This window comes from Herpailurus yagouaroundi, unplaced genomic scaffold (genome assembly GCF_014898765.1).
Source record: "Herpailurus yagouaroundi ecotype Mexico unplaced genomic scaffold, PumYag 437, whole genome shotgun sequence".
Taxonomy (NCBI): Eukaryota; Metazoa; Chordata; class Mammalia; order Carnivora; family Felidae; genus Herpailurus; species Herpailurus yagouaroundi.
The window spans coordinates 1,324,329-1,334,036 of record NW_024412654.1 but is presented as its reverse complement, the minus strand read 5'-3'; the positions used below and the strand labels follow the sequence as shown (position 1 = coordinate 1,334,036).

At 56.7% G+C, this 9,708-nt stretch overlaps 1 pseudogene; it reads left to right on the top strand.

The window, feature by feature from the left end:
* The first annotated feature begins 762 nt into the window (after nt 1–762).
* LOC121022732 (sec1 family domain-containing protein 1-like) lies at nt 763–2,536 on the top strand (annotated as a pseudogene).
* Nucleotides 2,537–9,708: the final 7,172 nt, after the last annotated feature.

Below are 9,708 nucleotides of genomic sequence, written 5' to 3'. Positions count from 1 at the left end.
TTCAGCGTGCAAAGGCCTGGCGCGTGTTTGCGTGTTTCAGTGCCGACGGGGATCCAGGAAAGCAGGCGGGGCCGCAGGGGAGGGGCGGTGTGGGAGTGCAGCTTCAGGGTGATGAACAATTCTGTGTGGGAGGAAAGAGGTAGAGGTGGGTGGGAGCTTCTGCGTTGATGAACACGTGGAGGTCTGGGGAGTGTGGTGTGCCGGGATCAGGCGGGGAAGCCCCGGGCCCTGTCCGCTTCCCTTGCCCTGTGCAGCTGTCTCATCTGTCTCTTCCTGAGTTGTAGCCTTTATGATAAAACAGTAATCTAGATGTTTGAAGTCAATTCAGTGAGTCATATTATTTATATTTTATTTCTGCTGCCTCAATAAGTACACTGGAAGGCGCTGCACATGCAGAAGTGGCAGCTTGTGCTGTAACACAAGTAACCAGCGTCTCTGATGCGTATCTCAATTTTCTTACTTGCATTGTGTAATCAAAAGAAGGAGATGTTTCTATCGTGTAATTAACAGTCACGATTATTGCAGACACAGAAATGGAAACTATTATGGATGCTATTGCTGACAGCCTCTTCTACTTTTTTGTCACACTGGGTCCTGTTCCTACAAGGGTTGTGGAGGGGAAAGGCAGCAGAAAAGGTCTCAGGGAATCTAGATGAGGAACTCGGGCTCTGTGTGAGACATCCATGGAACGGTGTCCTTGCAGGGACACAACTGGAGCCGGCCTGTTCAGCCTCCCAAGGCCTTGCTCCGCCCTCTTGATGGGGACACAGATTTGACAGCTCCTTTACACCAGCCCTGGTGCATGATGGACTGGATTTCCGCATAAACAGAGTTAATCTGGAAGAATCTTTAGGAGCGGAAACTTTTTCAGCCGGTGCTAGACCAGGGAGAAAAAACAAGAAGTCTTGCGATTTAACTCGAGTCGATGAATTCTGGCAGCAACACAAAGGAAGTCCATTGGCAGAAGTTGTGGAATCAGTTTAGCGAGAAGCAGAATCTTACAGAGCACAGGAAATGAGGTCAAATGACTTAAAAGCCTTATGGGCCTGGAGGGGACAACGAAGTAGCCATGAGTGTGCTTTCTGAGAATCCGTCTGGGCTACGTCAGCCGTTGGTTCTTTGCCAAACTCCTTGGAAAACAGACTTCCTGATCTGCATTCAGACGTCGCCTCTGCTGTCTGAAAACATATGAAGGCAAGAACACTGGGCATATGTTTTGAATGTGAAGAAAAAACACGGAGCAAAGCTACTCTGGAGAGATCTCTTGTACATGCAATCAGACCATGATGCAGAAACTCCCAGAGGTCCAAGTGCTGCTGCTTCCCTGCCCTGTGGAGGCCCAGCAGGCAGCTTCCGAAGCCGACGTGGGGCGAAACAGAAAGCTTCAAGTGATGTCGCATGAAACCTCAACCCCGATAACGTAGACAGAGGCTTTGGCTCCCGCCCCCGGGGCATTATTGCCACCCAGGTGAAGGGCCTCTTGTCCCGACTCATGAAGACAGGGGACAGCTGGGTGGTGGGGGGAAGGGCAGCTAGAGGACAAACAGCGAAATCTAGGCTTCTCTAGGCAGGGATGAATGAGGCCCTGAGGCAGGACTGTAGGTGCTGGACCCCAAATGCTATGTGGCAGTGGCAGCTCAGCTCCAGAGAACAAAAGTCTGTTCCAAGAGGCAACTGCTTCTGTGTTGGGAGAAGGCAGCTACACCGAATACCAGAATCTTGTTGACCCCAGAAAGGGGAAACCAGACAAATACATTTTATATGACTGCAGTGAACATCTTAATGCTCTCATAAAACTTCACAGCTGTCACAATTTGGACAAGAAAAAGTGGCTGGAGTGTCACCAGCAGGGAGGAGCTCCCAGGTAAGGCTGTCATACCCTCCCTGGACCTGGATCCCCTCCCACTTAGCTGGTCAGCTACAGCTCTGGGGGGCGAGGTCACCCTGTGCACGCCCCCTTCTCCAGGAGGTGCTCTGTGGCCCTCCTGGCAGTGACCTTTGGATTCTGATTCAGCTTTAATGAGTCCTCCTAACAGCATGCGGTGACGTGTCAAAATTACTTTCTCCACCTGACGCAGAAGGTTTGATCTTTGATTCCTCCTTATCCCCAGGACGCCTGCGGGCACGGCGATGTCTTGATTCATCTGTGATTTAACACGGGGATCTCCCAGTGTGGGGAGTTGCATTCTGTGTCACACGTGCAACAGTGCAGGCCACACCCTGGCCAAGTAGGACCAGAGTCAGAGCTGTGTTCTAAGGAGCTGTCACTGGGGACACCTGGGGGCAGGTGCGTCCCATCTTGGGGACCTGTGCTCAAGGTCCGTCCACAGTGAAACAGCAGCGGCACATTGACTGTGACTTCACGTATGCGGTTGGGCGTCTATCATTCATTTCCTCCCCGCTTTGCTGTGGGACACCACCTCTTCCCTTCGTTGGTTCTCGCGACAGCTTTGGAGTTGGTTTCTCCTTGACCCAAGGGTTTGACCACCAGATCTTCACAGTCTTCAGGAGACGGAGGAAGCAGCAACTTGGGGCCAAAAGATTTCCTAAGTCAGAGCCACCTGGTCAGTGACGTACACGCCGAGTCCCTCGCTGGGCTCTTGGGACAGATAAAGCCAAGCGTGTAGCATTCCCCAAGTCCGAACACACCGCACGTGGGCCGGGATGGGGGAAGGCCACCGTCGCTATGGCTGTTTCTCTCTCAGGTGTCTCTCTTCCTCCCAGATCAGGGCCGCTGGTCACCTGCCCGAAGAGCCCCTTTCTCACCTGGACCAGGTGCTCTCGGCAGTCAGTGCTCCTGGGCAACCTCTCTGTCTCAGCAGCCTGGGAGGCCTGTGAAAGTATCCACAGAAAGATGATGAATACGGGAACATTCTCGGAGTTAACCCCGCCTCCCCAGGTGCAGACTTGCTCATGTTCGCAGGGGCTCCCAGCACCTCTCTGGAGAGACCAGTGTAGACGGCCCAGTGGTGGAGATGGTGTCAATGGCCGAACTTGGGAGCATAGTCCGCCCCCTACTTGGCCTCACTCCGCTCTCTCCCTCCTCCACCTGCACCTGCCTCTCCAGGGCTCCTTGCTGGGAACTCCCAAGAGGGCCCCCCACAGTACTGGCTGGGATGGCCCACTGTCTACGCCCACACAGTCTGCACCAGGACAGGTGGGGTGGGGGGCTGGGTGTGAGACGCTGGAGGGAGCGCCCTGGGGTGGGGTCTCTCTGAGGTGGTCGGGAGATTCCCGGCACAACTTGGTCTGCTAGAGAGTCTGATGATTCTCTGCCCTTACAGTCATGAGTCCATGCACGTCTCCATCTCCGGGTGACTGTCCGTGCTCTGCCCTCAGCACTCGCCAAGGTTGAATGGCCTTGTCCAGTGTTTATTCAAGTGCAGTAACGTTTGACCCCACCCAGCACAAACGGCAGGACGCCAGCTGCAGAGACGGTCCCCTGGCAGGTCTCATTATCATGCCTGATGCCCGGTCACTGCCCATCAGAATAACACACAGAATCACATCCCGAGCCCAGCTCAGCTCTGAGCACTCAGTGTGCTGTGGGGACGCAGGGCCCTGGATGTGTCCTCGGGGACGCCACACAGGGTTGGAGGCCACTTTCCTCAGCGAGGGATTCCTGCCGAGCACGTCAAGTGTGGCAAACGTTGAGAAACGAAACCGGCTCAGCTCTGCCCCCCGTGTTCTGGCAGGCTTGTTCGGGGCTCCCTGTACCAGGCCCATCGGACACGGAATCGGCCCGAGAGTAGTCACTGCATGTAAACTACGGCATTTGAGAGGATCAGACAGTGACAGGAACTCATCCACGGGGTGTGGGTGGAACCCCAGGACCTCTCGACAGGGTCGGCTCACGAAGCAGGTTTCCTGAGAAATGTCGGAGGCAGCCTCTCCTCACATGCACTTTTAATCCTGACGTTTTACGTTTGTCTTATCCAGGAATTCTTTCTCTCAGAGGAGGGTGACACACACAGACGGGTCCCCACTCAGGTGTTGTTTATCACTGTCAGCACCAGCGGCCGCTTCTCCTCTGTCGTCCTCTATTCTAGCCCATCGCTGGAACGTCTTCACATGTTTCGGCCCCGCCATGTGCTCTGTGTCCTTCCCCCTGCGCCTCCCTGGGCTCTGCTCCGAGACGACCTTGTGCTCCTGTCCCTGGGAGGGGCCGTGGCTTCGCGGAGAGCTGTGCAGAGTCTGGAGTCAGCCGGCCAGTGGGGGGCCCGTGCCGCCCCCACGGTGTGGCCTGGGTGATGTCACTCCATGTCTCTAGCTCCGTCTCCTCGTCTGTGAACTTGGGAATTTAAAGAGGGCGTGTCACACAGAGGACGAGGGACGAGGTGTATACATATGGAGTCAGCACTGAGCCTGAAACGTTAGCTATCTCTGTGGTCATTTGTACAATTGTCTGACTCTTCTGCTTTGCAGATTTCTTTTTTCCCTCAGGAGACATTGCTACTCCACAGGATTTCTCTGCTGGCTCTTGGCTATTTGTAAACATCTAAGGTGACTGACATTAGAACCGAAACAAAGGGAGACAGACGGGGCAGTCCCTGCTCAACAATCACAGTCCCCGTATCTCAGGCATCTATTTGTGCCAAACACCGTGTCCGCTTGCGACCTTAATCCGCGCAACATCCCGCCGAGACAAGTACTGTGGTTGTGTCTGTTTTGCAGATGAAGGAAACGAGGTCAGAAGGTTGAAATCACGTGTCCAAGTCCCGTGGCTGGAAGGGGCAGAGCCAGTATTCGTAGGAGAGATGGGGGCCTGAAGTCTGTGCTTCTTCTCTGTGCCATGTCTTCTGTCTGCTCCGTTCATAATTCAGAAGTCCTCGGCCCTCGGTGTTCTGTAGCACGGTATAAACCAAACGGCAGGAAAGCTTTTACTCTGGTTCACGGTTTGCTGAACGCCAGCCTGGGTCAAAGATGTTTTCGGTTCCTCGGTTTCCCTTTTTGACCTGAATGGTTGGTTACTGGCCGGTTCACAGCGACCTGCCGTGTTCTTGGCTGTGAGCCAAGTTCATAGCCGAGTCTGAAAAGGATGCTCACGTGTGTTACTACGATGCATTTTCTCCCACGTGAGCTCTATAATCTCTGTCTCTCTAGAAATTTGTTCCTTCGTATTCTCCATATTTTCGGCTAGAAGCTTTAATGTGATGATCGGAGTTGTTCTAAATTCACTGACAGCTTTCCAACATCTGGGTCACATCTGAGTCTGGTTGTATCGATTGCTCTGTGTCTTGACCGTGGGCTTTCCCCCTGGTCTTTTCTTGTGTGTCGTACTTTTTAGTTGAAGGTTGGCCATGGGAATGGACAACGGAAACGGAGAGAATAATATTTACACCTGGAAATGTGCACGCCTCTTGTTTAGCGAGGGCCTCTCTTGGTGGCTGTGGGGGGTGGGGGGGCGAGTGAATCTAGCAGGAGTTGACCTGAATTGGATGTTGCTGTTTCGTGGTTCCCGTCAGTGTGCCACAGCCGTCAGGTTCTTCTAGTGCTGCCTTGTGCCTCTGGTGGGGATGAAGGTGCTGGGGATTTCTCTCAGTGTCTGTGCTCCAGCCTCAGTGTTAGGCCATACCTGTGAGCCTGTGCCTCAGGCAGGGTCTCTTTGCACACTGGCCCCTCTCCCGGGTCCTCTGCTGTGACTTGTACTCAGTGCAGGCTGACCTCTCGATGGGGGATGGGGCTTCTCTGCTGTCCTGGGTAGTGTCAGGATCAGGTAGGCTCTGTGTCACTAGGTCTCCACCGAGGCTTTCCCGGTGATCCTGGCCCCCCAGTGCCAGCCACATGCTGCCGTGTCCCTGAAAAACAATTTTTTTTTTAACATTTATTCATTTCTGAGAGACAGAGACAGAGCATGAGCTGGGAAGGGGCAGAGAGAGGGAGACACAGAATCCGAAGCAGGCTCCAGGCTCTGAGCTGTCAGCACAGAGCCCGACGCGAGGCTCGAACTCACGAACTGCACGATCATGACCTGAGCTGAAGTCAGATGCTCAACTGGCTGAGCCACCCGGGCGCCCCACACTGCCTTGTCATTTTGACGTGTCTTGCGTGGGGGTTTCCTGCCGTCTGCCGGCAGAAGGTATCTCTTGTGGTCGGGGCCCAGGGTGTTTTTACAGCTCTTCCCCAGGAGGGGGTTTCTCTGCTTCTCTGACCCCTGCCCTTGGCCACAAAGGGTCTCTCTCCACATATGTCATGCAGGTGGCAGGTTTTGCTGGGCTCCCCACGAAGTGTGAGGGTTTTGCTACATGGGTTGAGCCGGGGAGAAGGGCCTGGAAGGGCTTCGTTCCTTTCCCACAGTGGCAAGTGTGCCCCTCTCCCGGGCCAGCACCACAGAGGGCGGCGTCCTCCAGTCTCCTGACCTTTCTCTTGGGTTCACAGCAAGGTCCGCGGGGCAGCGACAGGCGGTGGCACACTCCCCACGTGGCTGTGGCCTCTCGAACTCTATGCTCACAGGCCAGCCAGCCCCTGCTGAGCTTTAGAAATCCGTGGAACAGTCTAGAAGAAATGTTCTTACCTGCGCCGTGAAAGCCCTGCGTTGCTCTCACTGTGACCCGGACGAGTCAGTGGTCCGTCCCCGTGTATCCTGGGAAGCACCTTCCTTCCTTTGTGTCCGGTCAGCTGCTCTCCCTGCATCCTCTGCTCCCTGCTGGGCTCAAAGCCACGACTTTGTAGGTGACCTGGCCTTCTCTCGTTGCTAGTGTGGGAACATTGCACACTAAGCCCAGCATTGCACAGCCTAAGCGGAGTCCAGATGTGCCCCTTCTCTAAAGGGCACGGTGCTTGTTCTCCTACCCGTTGCATGGACATCGATCCCATGGCCCGTGCACACTGAAGAGGAAGGGAGAGTGGCCCGCACACTGGGAGAGGCGGTTGGCATTCTGTACCGCGACATCCCCAGATCGATAGCACCTGTGGAAGAACCCTTGAAGAACCCTTCTTCAGAACCCTTGAAGAAGGGTTACTGATGGTGACGGCAGGCCCGGCCACCCCCGGTGTCCTCTCAGCATTTCCCTGATGGCCCACACTCGGTAACCAGTAACCCTCGAGTTCAGGAAAGTGGCACCCTTTGTCCCAGTCAGAAGCCCCACGGCGTCAGTGCTCAGGCCTGGACGCTGCCTGGTGGGCACAGGCCCGGGCCGTGGGGACGGGGGCTCGGATGACCAGGTGGAGCCCTGCAGCTCCTCACAGGCTCCCGCAGGGCCCCGCAAGCCCGTGTCCCCTTCCGAGCTGCCATCTGGTTGGCGTTCCTCCATCGGGCTGGACAGGTATCCCGGGAACTTCCAGCAAACCCCCGGGTCTCCCCCGGAGCTTGAAATACTCCGTAAGGCATGTGGGCGCCCCAAGAGGAGCGACTGGTCTCCGAGAGGAAGGCGTTTTCCAGAGAAAGACGAGCGAGCAGGATAGGGAACGCGCCAGTAGGTGGTGGAACAGCTTCTGGATGACCGTGGGTGTGCGCCTGCTGTTTCCCCTGCTGAGAGGAGGGCGTCCAGACTGTGCGCCAGGACCCACGAGGTGCGCCTGACCTGGCCCACTGCCCTCTGCGCCCCACCTGGTGGGGCCGAGCCTGCCTCTCCCACCATCCATGCCGCGCATGCTCAGGTTCTTCTGGTTGGTCTCTTTCGCGTCTGGCGGAACGTCGCGTCTGCCTTCCTTCTGCCTAGAATGTTCCTTCTGATGCTCCTCCTTTCCGTCTTGGCACCAGAAGTCCCCTGATGGAGCACTTCTCGGACGCTGTGAAGGTGGCCTCCCGCGTTACTCTCCCCTTTACGCACGGCCTTCATTTCCGTCGTAGCCTCTTCTGCTGCCTGAAATCATCGCTTTGTTACGTATTTTGTTGCATGTTTCCCAGGCGGGAGGGACCTTGCCAGCTCCGGTCACCACTCATCAGCCCTGAGCGGACACTGCCAGGATCTCAGCACATGACTGGTGACACTCCCGTGAACGACTGAAGGAGCCGGCGTCTGATGAGGAACTTCTGTGCCAACTTCTGTCCTCCCGGGGGGGGGGGGCGGCCGCCGCCCCCCCCCCCCCCCGCGGGGGGGGGGGTTGGGGGGGGTGAGGAAGGGTCAGCCCCGCCCCCGGGATTTCCCCAACCCAGTGCTGCGTCCGCCAGCCCGGCTGTCTGTCCTCCTTTTCTCTCCGTCCTCTTCCCTCCATCTGTCCTGCGCCTCCCATCCCCACCCTGCTACTCCCAGTCCTTGGCGGAGCAGCCCTTCTGCCCACCCTGACGTCCCTGAAGGTCCCTGTAAACCCACCCTCCAGACTCCAGATGGGGTCACACCCACACCAGCCTCCTCGGCCCTGGGCAAACCCTGCTTCCTGGTTAAGAAGAAAAATTGATGTTGATCCTCCTGGGCCTTAGCGCACATTTGATGTTTGTGAGGCTCAAAGTGACTATCTTCCCCAAAGAAGTGTGCTCGTAAGTGTAGAGGCAGAATGCCAGGCAGTCAAGTCAGGTGTGTAAAATGACTTGATTCCTTTAGAACTATAGTTTTCCTCCAGAGCCTTCACTCTGCCTAATGGTGGAAAAAGACAGATCCAGTTCCGGGTGAATGGCGTCCGTCAGGGTGTGAGATTCCTCTTGTAGACAACACAGGGCTTTCTCCGTCCTCTCTCAGGTGCCGCTAGGCGGCAGGTTGACATGGGGTCAGGGTGGGACCCTCAGTCGTCACGTCCTGTGCCAACGTCTGCTGACCACGCACGTCCCCATTCGGGGTCTGGTCCTCATGGTCAGTGTGCCTGACCTCACGTCCCCTGACCCAGCACGTGTCCCTGGTGCCCCATCCCCTCTGTGGGACTCAGGGCGCCACTCTGCCCCCCCGCTTATCGGGATGTGCAAACCCAGAGAGTCTCTCCTGGGTCCTCTCTACCCTGAAGCCCCATCTGCCGGCTCTTCTCCCCCTGCCTTCGCTCTGGCTGTGCGCGGTCCCCTGAAGCCACTGCTCCCAGAATCCCAGGTGGGAAGCCAACCCAAGTCCCCTGTGTTCGGGCCTCAGATTTTGGGGTGAGGGGGGTGTCTGCCGTTCTGCCTTGCAGAGCTGGTGTGGGGGAGGGTGCTGGGGGAGGGCCTCTCAGACCCTCCTCTCGTCTCCTCTTTCTTTCAGATTTCTCTTCTCCAGCCCAGAGATTGCCTTCCCCTGTTTGGGGTGGGAAACTTCAGCCTCGAGTCCAAGAGTGAGGTGTCACAGTGGGGCCAGGTGCTCCTCGCCCACCGTGATGCGACCTCATGTGACCCCGGCCACCAGTCACTATCTCACTTGGTGACTTTGCTGATCAGGCAGGAGGCGGTTTCTGTGACGGGTCGGGTGTGCACAGAATGGTCGGAGGACTGGAGATGAGGGTTGGCCACGGGCCTCACCTGGCCCCCTCTGCTGCCGCTGCCCAGCACCGAGCACACCCTAGATGTGGGGGGCGGGGGACTTCCATTCTCTGAGTCCGCTCGTAATTATGTGTCTGGAAATTGGACCAGCACAGCCCGTCCCCAAGCTCTGCTGTCCCAGCTCTGGCCGAGCCTCCCGCTCCTCATGACCCGAGATGGCACACGCTCACCCGTGACAGTCGGGGGAGGGCAGAGGAAGGAAGGGCGGGCTTCAGGGGCATAACCAGAGGCACCGCGAGTCACTTCCTTCCTCATGCCATTGGTGGAAACTGTCTCGTGACACAACCTTCCTGCGAGGGAGGCTGGGAATTGTAGTCTTCATTCTGGAA